We start from the raw sequence: 15,668 nt of genomic DNA, 5'->3' as shown, positions 1-15,668 counted from the left end.
ACTATTACTTTAAATAAGCTTTCTGTTCCTTTCCCCCTCTTTTCCTGGGACTTCAAGAATATGCAGATTTTTTCTTTTAATTGTGTCCCATAATTCATGTGGGCTTCCTTTACCCTTTTTCATTCTTTTTCTTTTTTTTTTTGCTCCTCTGATTAGATGATTTCAAATAACTTGTCTTCTAGGTCACTATTCAGTGAACTATATAAAGTAGACAACTAAAAGAAATTAGGGAAACAATGCATAAACAGAATGGGAAATTCAACAAAGAAATAGAAACCATTAAAAAAACAAATCTTAGAGCTGAAGAAAACATTGACCTGAAGAATTCAATAGAGAGGTTCCATAAGAGACTCAACCACATAGAAAAAAAGAGTAGTGAGTTATTCTGAATATTTTGTCAAATAGTCCTTAGATCTTCATTTCTTTAGGGTCAGTCATTGGATTTTTTATTAGTTTTCTTTGATGGAGTCATATTTTCTTGATTATTCATGATGGTTATGGTCTTGTGGTGGTGTCTCTGCATTTGAGGGAGTAGGCACTACTTCCAGTCTTTTCAGACTGGATTTGGCAGGCAAAACTCTACCATTCAGATCATTAAAAGATTCTGGGTAGGCCCTCTTGTGGTGCCATGTGCAGGCTTGCTGCTAGAGTTTTGGTGGGCAAGCAGGTCTGGTTCCTGGATCAGAGGTAAGGAAGCCTGTTTTGGGGTACATGGAGACCAGCCTGGTACATGGGTCTGTGGGGGCAAGCCTGGAGCCTGGGTTCACTGTGGTAGGCCTGGTCCTTGAGTCTGTGGTGAAGGGACTGAGACCTGGGTCAGCATAGGCAGACCTAGATCCTCTGTCCACATTTGCCTAAGTTGGGAGTTCATCAGGAGCCTGATGCCATAGGAGTTGGCCAGGGCATACCAGAGTGAGCTGAGGACTCTCCTCCCATAGGTGTCTCCCCCTGTGCTAGGCCACTTGTGCATGGAAGAGGGGTGATAGGAGTAATGTGAATCTATATCTCCTACCTTCCTCAGTGGATCTTTTCTTATTTCTGTGCTTTACCCAGGTTCTGTAGTTTCTCATCTGGAATCCTTGGCTCTTGTGAAGGTATTATCGTACATGGATAGTTGTTCAAACTGATGTTTCTGGATCAGACAAGTGCTAGAAATTTTGTTGTTGCCATTTTGCTGATGCCACTCCTCTTTACCCCCACTGGTTAGCATACCCACACTGATTAGTTTATTCCTGTGCTAAGACCACACGCGTTCAATCAGTATTCTTTTTAAAAGGACCTGATAATCAAATGAAATACCTAGGGTGAGCCTTCCCTCTTGGGACCTTGATGTTTATAAATATGTTATTTATTATTGGATTTTTTTTCTTTTTTATATAAGTTATAGAATTGATTTCAAAATCCACAAAAAATCCTGTTGGGGATTTTTATTTGAATTTTATTGAATTGTAAATTGGTTGAGGGGAGGATAAACATTTATATTGTTGTTGAATTTTCCCATCTTTGAAAATGGTTTATCTATTTATTCAGGTCTTATATTATGTTTTTAAAAGGTATTGCCAAAAACTGGAGGCAAAGTGAATACTGAGAAACATTTTTCTTTCTTTCTTGCTCTCTTTCTCTTCCTCTCTCTCTCTCTAAGTTGTCATGCTTGCATGGAGACATGATTCAGAAGAACTGGCTCACAGAATAAAAGACATAGCAGGAATATAAGGGGAAAAATCTACAAAGTTATAATCAGTTTGCTCATTATTATCATTAGTGAATAAATGAATTCTGCATTATAATTATATATTGACAACAGTCACTACATGTGTCCATATCAACATTGTAAAAGTTGACACTAAAATTATTTCCATTAGGGAGTCAGCAATATAGAGCAAATGGGCTGAAGGTTTTATTTTAGGGCCCGGTGCTAAGCTGAACTATTAATCAATTTAAGAGTAGACAAGACCAGTTAGATGGCTGGCCTGTCTTCCCTCCTTCCCACCCTTTCTTCCTCCTTACTTCTTCTCCATTCCCTTCCCCTACCTGCCTCATCTCCTCATATTCTCTCTCAGTTTATTTCAGGATACAAGATTTTTTCATCTCCTGTAATATCAAGTGCCCCTGTAATATCAAGGCAAAATGGCTAAGCTGGCTAGGTTAAAAACAAGGTGTTCCATTGGATTTCTAATATTTATCATGCTCTCTCTATAAGACAACACAACACACTTTCTGGAGGTTTATTCTTAGGAGATTTGTAAATTTTGTTCCTTTAGTGAATACTAAAATTTTGTTTTCAAATTATATTTTCTAAAATGTTATTGCTGGCATTAGGATGTTTTAAGTTTTGTTTGTTGTTTTTGTATCTAGCAACTTTGCTGACTTTGTATTAAGTATTAGTAGTTCATTCATGTTTTGTAGTTTTTTATGCACATAATCATAGTCTGAAAATAATGACAAATTCTCCCTTCTCTTTGTGTCTTTATATCTTTTGTTTTTGCTTTATTGAACAGGCTGGTATAAATTGGTAGTAGTAATATTGTTCTTGATTTTGACTTGAGTGGCAATGCTTCTAAAATTTTGTTTTTTAGAATTCTTAAGAATGATAAAGAAATAGATCTCTTTTAGTAGATTAAGGAAGTTCTTATTTATTCCCTTTTAAGAAAGTTTTTATTTCTTGCTAATAGGAGTTTTGGTTAGAATTCTGTGTTGAATCTTATAAGTTTTCTTTATCTTTATAAATGATCATACATTTTTCTCCTTTTATCTATGAATTTAGTGAATTTATTGATAGGTTTTCTATAATTTCTATCATGGTTATGAGGCATTAAAAATAAATACAGTATCACTGTGTTTATGATCAGTGTATCATTGCACTATGTGTTTAGGAATTTTGTATCTGTGTTTCTAAGTAAAATATGTCTATGCATTTTTTAAAAGATTTTATTTGAGAGAGAGAAAGAGTGAGAGAGAGAAAGCACGGGCTTGGTGAGGGGCAGAGGGAGAAGCAGGCTTCCCACTGCGCAGGGAGCCTGACACAGGACTCGATCCTGGAACTCCGGGATCATGACTGGAGCAGAAGGCAGAGGCTTACCGACTGAGCCTCCCCCAGGTGACCCTATGCATTTTTTTCTTATACAATCTTTGCCTTGCCTTGAAATCAAAGAATCATAACATCCTAAAATGAGTTGAAGTAGATTTTTTAATCTTTTTTTAAATTAATTTAATTTAATTATGTTATGTTAATCACCATATGTTACATCATTAGTTTTCGATGTAGTGTTCCATGATTCATTGTTTGCGTATAACACCCAGTGCTCCATGCAGTATGTGCCCTCTTTAATACCCATCACCAGGCTAACTCATCCCCCCACCCCCCTCCCCTCTAGAACTCTCAGTTTGTTTCTCAGAGTCCATAGTCTCTCATGGTTTGTCTCCCCCTTCGATTTCCGCCCCCCGAGTTGAAATAGATTTCATTTCTGTTTCTTTGAAACTGTTTCTTTGGAACAGTTCCAACTATAGGAATTACCTGTTTCTTGAAAATTTGGCAACCCTTCCCTGCAAAACCATCTTGTCTGGAGCTTTTTTTTTTTTTTTTAAGATTTTATTTATTTATTTGAGAGAGAGACAGAGTATGAGTGGAGAGAAGGGCAGAGGGAGAGGGAGAAGCAGACTCCCCACTGAGCAGGGAGCCTGATGCAGGGCTTGATCCCAGGACCCTGAGATCATGACCTGAGCCGAAGGTGGACACTTAACCAACAGAGCCACCCAGGCATCCCTGGGGCTTTTAAGGTGAGAGGGTTTTCTGACTTACTGTTTACTTTGTTTTGTAATTATCAACAATATTTGGGTTTCATATTTCTTTTTGAGTCAGTTTTGGTAATTCATATATATATATTTTTAAAAAATTGGTATTTGTTTTTAATGTATTCCCATTTAGTTTAGTGCATTCTTTTATGATTCTAAAAATTTTTATTGTATCCATAGGTAAGTTCCTTTTTTATTCCTACACTTGTGTTCTTCCTTTTTTTTGTTTAAATTTTTTCAACAAAATAAAAAGAAATTGATTATTTTTGGTGTTTAATTTTAATTTTATTATTTTGTTCTACTTTTGGTGTTTTTTCTTTTCTTTTTTATTCTTTCAGCTTTTTGAGGTATAATTGACAAGTAAAACTGTAAGATATTTAAAGTGTACATTGTAATGATTTGATATACATATGTGTTGTATAAGATTTCTTCCCATCTAGTTAATTAACACATCTATCACCTCATTATATACATAATTTTTTGCAAGAATATTTAAGTTCTATTCTCAGCAAATTTCAGTTATACAATTTCAATTATATAATGCAGTATTATCAACTATAGTCATCATGTTCTACATTAGATCTTCAGAGTTTATTCATTTCATAGCTAAAAGTATATACCTTTTACCAACCTTTCCATATTTTCCCCACTCCTCAACTCCTGGCAACTACTTTTCTGCTGTTTCTATGAGTTTGATTTTTCTTTTTAAGATTCTAGATATAAGTTATACCACACAGTATTTGTCTTTCTCATTCTTATTTCACTTAGTATAATGTACTCAAGATCCATTAATGTTGTCACAAACAGAACTTCCTTCTTTCTCATGGCTGAATAATATTCCATTGTGTGTGTGTGTGTGTGTATACACACACACAGTCTTCTTTATCTATTCATCTGTTGATAGACTCTTATATCTTGGCTATTGTGAGTAATGCTACAATGAACATGGGAGTACAGATAGCTCTTTGATATCCTGTTTTCATTTCCTTTGAAGTTATTCTTAGATGGGATTGCTAGATTATACCGTAGTTCTATTTTTAATTTTTTCAGAAACCTTTATACTGTTTTCCATAGTGGCTCAACCAATTTATATTGCCACCAACAACACATAGGATCCTTTTCTCCACATCATTGCCAACATTTGTTATCTCTTGTCTTTTTTATAGTAGCCCTTCTAACCAGTGTGAAGTGACATCTCATTGTGGTTTTGGTTTGCATTTCCCTGATGAGTTATGTTGAATGCCTTGTCTTTCTTGGAAAAAAAAAAAAAAAGGCTATTCAGTTTCTCTGTACATTTTTAAATCAAACTTTATTTTTTTGTTATTGAGTTGTTTATATTCTTTATATATTTTGGATATTAACCACTTATCATATATATGATTTACAAATATTTTCTCCAGTTTGGTAGGTTATTTTTTTATTTTGTTGAAGGTTCCCTTTAGTGTGCAGAAGCTTTTTAGCTTTATGTAATCTCACTTGTTTATTTTTGCTTTTCTTGCCTTGGCTTTTGGTGTCAAATCCAAAAATTCATTGCAAAGACCAATGTCAGAAACCAATGTTTTCTTTTAGGAGTTTTATGGTTTTGGGTCTTAAATTTAATTCCTTAGTCCATTTGAGTTGATTTTCATTTGGTTGTAAGTAGTGGTCCAGTTTCATTCTTTTGCATATGTTTATCCAGTTTTCCCAACACCATTTATTAAAGAAACTGTCCTTTCCCTATTGTATATTCTTGACTCCTTTGTTGTAAATTGATCATATATACATGGATTTACTTTTGGGCTCTCTGTTCTATTCCACTGATCTGTGTTTCTGTTTTTATACCAATACCATACTGTTTTTTTTTTTTTAAAGATTTTATTTATTTATTTGCGAGAGAGAACGAGAGACAGAGAGCACGAGAGGGAGGAGGGTCAGAGGGAGAAGCAGACCCCCCACTGAGCAGGGAGCCCGATGTGGGACTCGATCCCGGGACTCCAGGATCATGACCTGAGCCGAAGGCAGTCGCTTAACCGACTGAGCCACCCAGGCGCCCAATACCATACTGTTTTGATTGCTATAGCTTTGTAATATAGTTTGAAATCAGGAAATGTGATGCCTCCAGCTTTGTTCTTTCCTAAGATTGCTTTGGCTCTTCAGGGTCTTGTGGTGCCATTTTAAATGTTTATCCCATTTGTTTTATTTATTGTATTGTGTTAAAGGACATGTATATTTTTCTGCCTCCTCATTTAAAAAAAACTTGTTTTTTCTTTTTGAGCTTTGATTTTTTGAGATTAACCAGGTTTTGTTTATTCCTTTTATCTTTCCCTATAGGTTCAGAAGCTGTGTGTTGCATTTCTATTGTATTAATAGTTGACTTTTTTTTTAAAGATTTTATTTATTTGACAGAGAGAGACACAGTGAGAGAGGGAACACAAGCAGGGGGAGTGGGAAAGGGAGAAGCAGGCCTCCCGCCAAGCAGGGAGCCTGATGCAGAGCTCGATCCCAGGACCTTGGGATCATGACCTGAGCCAAAGGCAGACACTTAATGACTGAGCCACCCAGGCGCCCCAAGAGTTGACTTTTTTAAGCTTATATATTCAAATTTATATTTAAACAAAGTTTAAAGTTAATCAGTACTTCTGTCCTTCTGTCAAATTATCTTCATACATAATCACCAGCCTTGCCTCTATGTTATTTTTTCTGATGCTTGAGATCCACTCATTTTAAACACACTAATAAATTTCTCCTTCAATTCCTTCTCCTCTTCTTGCTTCTTTTTCTTTTTGTTCTTTTTCTCTTTTATAGTCAACATTTTAGATTTAACATTGTGTTTTGTTAGTTTATTTTCTTATATATATATTTTTTGTTTCTAACTCCTTTTAAAGTTTTATTTTCACTAAAGTATGTCTCCTCAGCAAATCTTTCACTGAAATTAGTGAGCTTCTTGAATATATAGAAATATATGATTTCAATTCATCTTCACTCATAACTGATAATTTGGCTCATTGTATCATATGGGTTTACAATAATTTTCTTTCAGTTCATTGATGACATTGTTTTGCTGTCTTCTGGAATGTAGTATTGCTAATGAGAAGTTAGCATTAAAATGATTTTTGGTAGATGAATCTTGGCTTCTCCAGGCATTTTTATGATTTTTTTTATCTCTGTCAGTTTACTATGATAAGTCCTGTGTGTGTATGTGCATGTGTGTGTGTGTCTATTTTAAAGTTGTCTACTTCCAGCACTCAGCAACCCCTTTTGATCTGAGGAGTTAAGTCTCTTTTATTCTGGAATGTTGTTAATTACTATTTCGTAAAAATATTACTTGGTATTTGTTCTCTGAATTTTCTGAACTCTTGTTACACTTGACCTCCTCATTCTATCCAGGCATGGTTCTCTTCTTTCATATTTTTAATCTCTTCATCCCTGTGTACTCTTCTGAGAGATTTCCTCAGTTCTATCTTCCAGTTTACTCTTTGTATATGTGATTAATATAATACTTAACTATTACTGAAATAACTATATACTTGCATAACTATAAATATTAATATATTATTTAATTATCTATTGCTTCAACTTCAGTAACAGTTTTTCATTTCTAAGATTTCGGCTTTGTTGTTTATTACCTTTTCTTTTTCCAAAATATCTTTAAAATATAAATGTCCTTCTTTTATCTTTTTTATTAGTGGATAGTTTTTCTTTTATTTTCCACTGGGGAAGCCAAGACTTACCAGAACTCTAGCTTTTGGTTCCTCTTTGATTCTGTACTAGCTCCACTCTATGCTATATGCTGTATCATCTGCCTTGTCTTTCTTTGAAAATGAAAATTCTCTATGAGAATGATAATTCTCTCCTTAACCCCTCCAATTAGGCTTTTGTTTCCATCTACCCTATCAGGATTACTGATGACTTCTGTTTTATAAAATTCAGTGATCAATTCCCAGTCCAAAACTTTATTTCTCAGAAGTTCTTGATGTAATCATTCATTCATTTCATCCTTTCTATCTTGAAATACTCAGTTCTATGACATACCCACCCTGTTTTCTTTTTCTTCCTGCTTACTTTATATACCAGATATTTTTATGCCAATATTTTTGGGATATACTTTGCCAGATATTTCTCTTCTTCCTAACCTCTAAAATTGATGTTCTTGAGCTCAGTCCTTAGATTACCTTTGGTGATCTAATTTAGTCCAGTGGTTTTAAATGCTAACTATGTGCTAATCTCTGTCAAATTTATGCTTTACCTGACCTCTCCTGGTAGCTTCAGATTCAAATATTCAATTGATTTTTGATACAGAGTATACACTTGGATGGGGAACAGGATGTTGAGGGGGACTTTTCTTATTATCCCCAAATTGACAACTAGTATCAAAAATTTGAGGAAAAGAGTTTATGACCTCCCATCTCCCTCCTGACCCAGCTGAAGTGAGACAAGCCCTCATGAAGAGACTGGTGTAGTTGTGAAATCTGTGTTCCCAGACACAATGGGAAGGGGTTCCTGGAGTTGTTGCAAGACACAGGTGCTTCTCTCAGGCCTTAACAAATGGTGTCTAAATTAGTTCTCCTGTACCAAATATCACTTTCCTTTCAAGTCCAAATAAGAAAACAACTTTAAGAGGAAGGAGACTTAAAGCAGTCTTCAGAGTTGTGAGTAGTTGACTAAGGAAGAGTGTTGTGGGGGAGGAAGAGATAGTGATATCCTTTCTGAAAGCAAATGAGAGGGACTTCAAGAGACTTGCTTACAATGATTGGGATGTCTGTGGGAAAGGATGTGTGGCAACTTATCCTTTGGGTAAATGTCTTCATAATAGATTTGCTGGTTTGTTTTGTTACTATTTGAGCATTAGGAAAAGAAAATTGGTGAGAGGGAATAGTGCACGGTGATGAGGGTGCAATGGAGCAACAGGTCTTCTCTTCCTTTTCCTTGTAGCAAGGATGCTTGAGCTTCACAAGGATTGAGTGGGCATTGTAGCCATACTTTTATCAGAAAAACTAGATTTTAAACCAAAGACTGAAATAAGAGATGAAGAAGCCCTATCCAACAAGAAGATCTAACAATTGTAAATAATCCCTAAGTTGGGGCATATATTGATATATAAATCAATTAATAACAAACTTAAAGAAACTCATTGATAATACACAATACTAGTTGGGGACTTTACCACCACACTCAAAACAATGGACAGATCATCTAAGCAGGAGAGGAACAAGGAAAAAGGGCTTTGAATGACACATTAGACCAGATGGATGGACTTAACAGATATATTCAGAACATTTTATCTTAAAGCAACAGAATACACATTCTTTTAAAGTGCACATGGAACATTCTCTAGAATAGATCACACACTGGGTCACAAATCAGGCCTCAACCAGTATAAAACATTGAGATCATACCATGCATATTTTCAGACCACAATGCTATGCACTTGAAACCAACCACAAAAAAAATTTGGATAAACCACAAATACATGGAGGTTAAAGAAAATCCTACTAAAGAATGACTGGGCTAACCAGGAAATTAAAGAAGAATTTAAAAAATACATGGAAACAAATGAAAATGAAAACACAACAGTCCATGAGAAAGGCTTGTACTGCTATATACTTTCCTCTTAGGATTGCCTTTGCTGCATCCCAAAGATTTTGAACAGTTGTGTTTTCATTTTTATTTGTTTCCATGAAATATTTTAATTCTTCTTTAATTTCCTGGTTGACCCATTCATTCTTTAGTAGGATGCTCTTTAGCCTCCATGTATTTGAGTTCTTTCTGACTTTCCTCTTCTGATTGAGTTCTAGTTTCAAAGCATTGTGCTCTGAAAATAGGCAGGAATGATCCCAATCTTTTGGTACCGGTTGAGACCTGATTTGTGACCTAGGATGTGATCTCTTCTGGAGAATGTTCCATGGGCACTAGAGAAGAATGTGTATTCTGTTCTTTTGGGATGGAATGTTCTGAATATATCTGTGAAGTCCATTTGGTCCAGGGTGTCATTTAAAGTCATTATTTCCTTGTTGATCTTTTGCTTAGATGATCTGTCCATTTCAGTGAGGGGTGTGTTAAAGTCCCCCACTGTAATTGTATTGTCGATGTATTTCTTTGCTTTTGTTATTAATTGGCTTCTATAATTGGTTGCTCCCATGTGGGGGCATAGATATTTACAATTGTTAGATCTTCTTGTTGGATAGACCACTTAAGTGTGATATAGTGTCCTTGCTACAATAAAGGTCTCAAATACACAGCCTAACACTACACCTAAAGGAGCTGGAGAAAGAATAGCAGATAAAGCCTAAACTCAGCAGGAGAAGAGAAATAATAAAGATCAGAGCAGAAATCAATGAAAAAGAAACCAAAAGAACAGTAGAACACATCAAGGAAACTAGGACCTGGTTCTTTGAAAGAATTAACAAGATTGATAAACCGCTGGCCAGACTTATCAAAAAGAAAAGAGAAAGGACCCAAATAAACAAAATCATGAATGAAAGAGGAGAGATCACAACCAACACCAAAGAAATACAAACAATTATAAGAAGATATTATGAGCAACTCTATGCCAGCAAATTAGATAACCTGGAAGAAATGGATGCATTCCTAGAGATGTATCAACTACCAAAACTGAACCAGGAAGAAATAGAAAACCTGAACAGACGTATAACCACTAAGGAAATTGAAACAGTCATCAAAAATCTCCCAACAAACAAAAGCCCAGGGCCAGATGGCTTCCCAGGGGAATTCTACCAAACATTTCAAGAAGAATTAATACCTATTCTTCTGAAACTGTTCCAAAAAATAGAAATGGAAGGAAAACTTCCAAACTCATTTTATGAGGCCAGCATTACCTTGATCCCCAAACCAGACAAAGACCCTATCAAAAAGGAGAATGACAGACCAATATCCTTGATGAACATGGATGCAAAAATTCTCACCAAAATACTAGCCAATAGGATCCAACAGTACATTAAAAGGATTATCCATCACAACCAAGCGGGATTTATCCCTGGGCTGCAAGGTTGGTTCAACATCTGCAAATCAATCAATGTAATAGAATGCATTAATAAAAGAAAGAATAAGAACCATATGGTCCTCTCAATAGATGCAGAAAAAGCATTTGACAAAGTACAGCATCCTTTCTTGATCAAAACTCTTCAGAGTATAGGATAGAGGGTACATACCTCAATATCATAAAAGCCATCTATGAAAAACCCACAGCAATATCATTCTCAATGGGGAAAAACTGAGAGCTTTCCCCCTAAGTTCAGGAATGCGGCAGGAATGTCCACTATCACCACTGCTATTCAACATAGTACTTGAAGTCCTAGCCACAGCAATCAGACAACAAAAAGAAATCAAAGGCATCCAAATCGGCAAAGAAGTCAAACTCTCACTCTTTGCAGGTGATATGATACTTTATGTGGAAAACCCAAAAGACTCCACCCCAGAACTGCTAGAACTCATACAGGCATTCAGTAAAGTGGCAGGATATAAAATCAGTGCACAGAAATCAGTGGCATTCCTATACACCAACAACATGACAGAAGAAAGAGAAATTAAGGAGTTGATCCCATTTACAATTGCACCCAAACCATAGGATACCTAGGAATAAATCTAACCAAAGAGGCAAGAATCTGTACTCAGAAAACTATAAAATACTCATGAAAGAAATTGAGAAAGACACAAAGAAATGGAAAAACGTTTCATGCTCATGAATTGGAAGAAAAATATTGTGAAGATGTCAATGCTACCTAGAGCAATATACACATTCAATGCAATCCCTATCAAAATACCATCCACTTTTTTCACCAAAATGGAACAAATAATCCTAAAAATCGTATGGAACCAGAGAAGACCCCGTATCACCAGGGGAATGTTGAAAAAGAAAAGCAAAGCTGATGGCATCACAATTCCGGACTTCAAGCTCTATTACAAAGCTGTAATCCTCAAGAGAGTATGGTACTGGCACAGAAACAGACACATAGATCAGTAGAACAGAATAGAGAGCCCAGAAATGGACCCTCAACTCTATGGTCAACTAATCTTCGACAAAGCAAGAAACAATGTCCAATGGAAAAAAGACAGTGTCTTCAACAAATGGTGTTGGGAAAATTGGACAGCCACATGCAGAAGAATGAAACTGGACCATTTCCTTACACCACACACAAAAATAGACTCCAAATGGTTGAAAGACCTCAATGTGAGACAGGAGTCCATCAAAATCCTAAAGGAGAACACAGGCAGCAACCTCTTTGACCTCAGCCGCAGCAACTTCTTCCTAGAAACATTGCCAAAGGCAAGGGAAGCAAGGGCAAAAATGAACTATTGGGACTTCATCAGGATAAAAAACTTTTGCACAGCAAAAGAAACAGTCAACAAAACCAAAAGACAACCGACAGAATGGGAGAAGATATTTGCAAATAACATAGCAGATAAAGGGCGAGTTTCCAAAATCTATAAAGAACTTATTAAATTTAACACCCAAAGAACAAATGATCCAATCAAGAAATGGGCAGAAGACATGAACAGACATTTTTCCAAAGAAGACATTCAAATGGCCAACAGACACATGAAAAAGTGCTCAACATTGCCCGGCATCAGGGAAATCCAAATGAAAACCTCAATGAGATACCACCTCCCACCAGTCAGAATGGCTAACATTAACAAGTCAGGAAACGACAGATGTTGGCGGGGATGCAAAGAAAGGGGGACCCTCTTACACTGTTGGTGGGAATGCAAGCTGGTACAACCACTCTAGAAAACAGTATGGAGGTTCCTCAAAAAGTTGAAAATAGAGCTACCATACAATCCAGCATTTGCACTACTGGGTATTTACCCCAAAGATACAGCTGTAGGGATCCGAAGGGGTACATGCACCCCAATGTTTATAGCAGGAATGTCCACAAGAGCCAAACTATGGAAAGAGCCAAGATGTCCAACAACAGATGAATGGATAAAGAAGAAGTGGTATACACACACACACACACACACACAGGAATATTATGTAGCCATCAAAAGGAATGAAATCTTGCCATTTGCAATGATGTGGATGGAACTGCAGGGTATTATGCTGAGTGAAATAAGTCAATCAGAGAAAGACATGTATCATATGATCTCACTGATATGAGGAATTCTTAATCTCAGGAAACAAACTGAGGGTGGCTGGTGTGGCTGGGGGTGGGAGGGATGGGGAGCTGGGTGATAGACATTGGGAGGGTGTGTGCTATAGTGAGCGCTGTGAATTGTGTAAGACTGTTGAATCACAGACTTGTACTTCTGAAACAAATAATATATTATATGTTAAAAAAAAAAGAAGATACTAGGAAAGGAAAAATGAAGGTGGGAAAATCGGAGTGGGAAACGAACCATGAGATACTATGGACTCTGAGAAACAAACTGAGGGTTCTAGAGGGGCAGGGGTTGGGGGATGTGTTAGCCTGGTGATGGGTATTAAAGAGGGCACGTACTGAATGGAGCACTGGGTGTTATACACAAACAATGAATCATGGAACACTATGTCAAAAACTAATGATATAATGTATGGTGATTAACATAACATAATAAAATAAAATTTAAAAAAAAGAAAACACAACAGTCCAAAACATCTGGGATGCAGCAAATGCAGTCCTAAGAGGAAATTATATAGTAATACCGGCCTTTCTCAAGAAGGAAGAAAACTCTTAAATATGTAACCTACCTTACATCTAAAGAAGCTGGAAAAAGAGCAGCAAATAAAGCCTAAATCTAGCAGGAGAAGTGAAATAATAAAGGTTAGAGCAGAAATTAATGATATAGAAATAAAAAAGCCCAGTAGAACAGATCAATGAAACTAGGAGTTGGGTCTTTGTAAGAATTGACAAAATTGATAACCCCCTAGCCAGACTTATGAAAATGAAAAGAGAAAGGACCCAAATAAGGAAAATCATAAATGAAAGTGGAGAGATCTCAACGAACACCACAGAAATATAAGCAAGTAGAAGAGAATATTATGTGCAATTTTATGTCAACATATTAGGCAATCTGGAAGAAATGGATACATCTAGAAACATATAAATAACCAAAACTGAATCAGAAAGAAATAGAAAATCTTAACAGACCCATAACTAGCAAAGAAACTGAAGCAATAATCAAAAATCTCCCAACAAAGACGAGTCCAGTGCTGGATGGCTTCACAGCAGAATTCTACCAAACATTTAAGGAAGAGTTAATACCTATTCTTGTGAAACTGTTCCAAAAAATAGAAATGAAATGAAAATTTCCAAACTCATTCTATAAGGCCAGCATTACTTTGGTTCCAAAAGCAGGCAAAGACCCCACTAACAAGGAGAATATAGACCAATATCCCTGATGAACATGGATGTAAAAATTCTCAACAAGATGCTAGCTAATTGAATCCAACTGCATATTAAGATGATTATTCACCACAACCAAGTGGGATTTATTCTTAGCCTGCAGGAGGGGTTCAACAACCACAAATCAATCAATATGATACACCACATTAATGAAAGAAAGGATAAGCACCTTATGATCCTCTCAATAGATGCAGAAAAAGCATTTGACAAAGCACAGCATCTTTCTTGATAAAAACCCTCAAGAAAGGAGGGATAGAAGGGACATACCTCAACATCATAAAGGCCATATACAAAAGACCCACAGCTACTATCATCCTCAATGTGGAAAAACTGAGAACTTTTCCCCTCAGGTTAGGAACATGACAGGGATGTCCACTCTCACCATTGTTGTTCAACATAGTACTGGAAGTCCTAGCCTCAGCAATCAGAAAACAAAAAGAAAAGAACGCATCCAAATTGGCAAGGAAGAAGTCAAACTTACTATTTGCAGACAACATGATAATCTATGTAGAAAACCTGAAAGACTCCACCAAGAATTGCTAAAACTCATACATAAATTCAGCAAAGTCACAGAATATAAAATGAATGTGCAGAAATCTGTTGCATTTCTATATACCAAACAAAGCAGCAGAAAAAGAAATCAAGGAATTGATTCCATTTGTAATTGCATCAAAACAAAGATACCTAGGAATAAATTTAACTAAAGAAGTAAAAGATCTATACTCTGAAAACTATATAACACTTATGAAAAGAAATTGAAGAGGATACAAAGAAATGGGAAAGCATTCCATGCTCATGGACTGGAAGAACAAACATTGTTAAAATGTTTATACTACCCAAAGCAATCTATACATTTAATGCAATCCCTATCAAAATACCACCAGCATTTTTCACAGAGTTAGCACAAACAATCCTTAAATTTGTATGGAACTGCAAACCACCTCGAATAGCCAAAAACAATTCTGAAAAAGAAAACAAAACTGGAGGCATCACAATTCTGGACTTCAAGATATATTACAAAGCTGTAGTCATCAAGACAGTATGATACTGGCACAAAAACAGACACATAGGTCAATGGAACAGAATAGAGAACCCAGTAATGGACCCACAACTATATGGTCAACTAATCTTCTACAAAGCCAGAAAGAATATCCAATTGAAAAAAAGACAGTCTCTTCAACAAATGGTGTTGAGAAAGCTGGACAGCTACATGCAGAAGAATGAAACTGGACCACTTTCTGACACTATACGCAAAAATAAGTTCAAAATGGATGAAATACCTAAATGTGAGACAAGAAACCATCAAAATCATAGAGAAGAACACCGGTAGAAACCTCTTTGACCTCAGCCATTGCAACTTCTTACCAGACACGTCACCACAGGCAAGGGAAACAAAAACAAAAATGAATATTGGGACTTCTTCAGGATAAAAAGCTTCTGCACAGCAAAGGAAACAATCAACAAAACTAAAAGGCAACCTACAGAATTGGAGAAAATATTTGCAAATGACATAGCTGATAAAGGGTTAGTATCCAAAATCTACAATGAACTTATAAA

General features: G+C 36.0%; 1 protein-coding gene across 1 annotated transcript in view; it reads right to left on the bottom strand.

Moving 5' to 3' along the window:
- Window positions 1-15,668, bottom strand: part of TSBP1 (testis expressed basic protein 1) — a 97,866-nt gene that overhangs the window by 31,564 nt on the left and 50,634 nt on the right. The gene's annotated exons all lie outside the window — the stretch shown is intronic.

The sequence above is a fragment of the Mirounga leonina genome, unplaced genomic scaffold, assembly GCF_011800145.1.
Source record: "Mirounga leonina isolate KUSES-001 unplaced genomic scaffold, KU_Mleo_1.0 Mir_366, whole genome shotgun sequence".
NCBI lineage: Eukaryota > Metazoa > Chordata > Mammalia > Carnivora > Phocidae > Mirounga > Mirounga leonina.
Note: the sequence above shows the minus strand (reverse complement) of the source record. Positions and strands in the feature narration are given on the sequence as shown.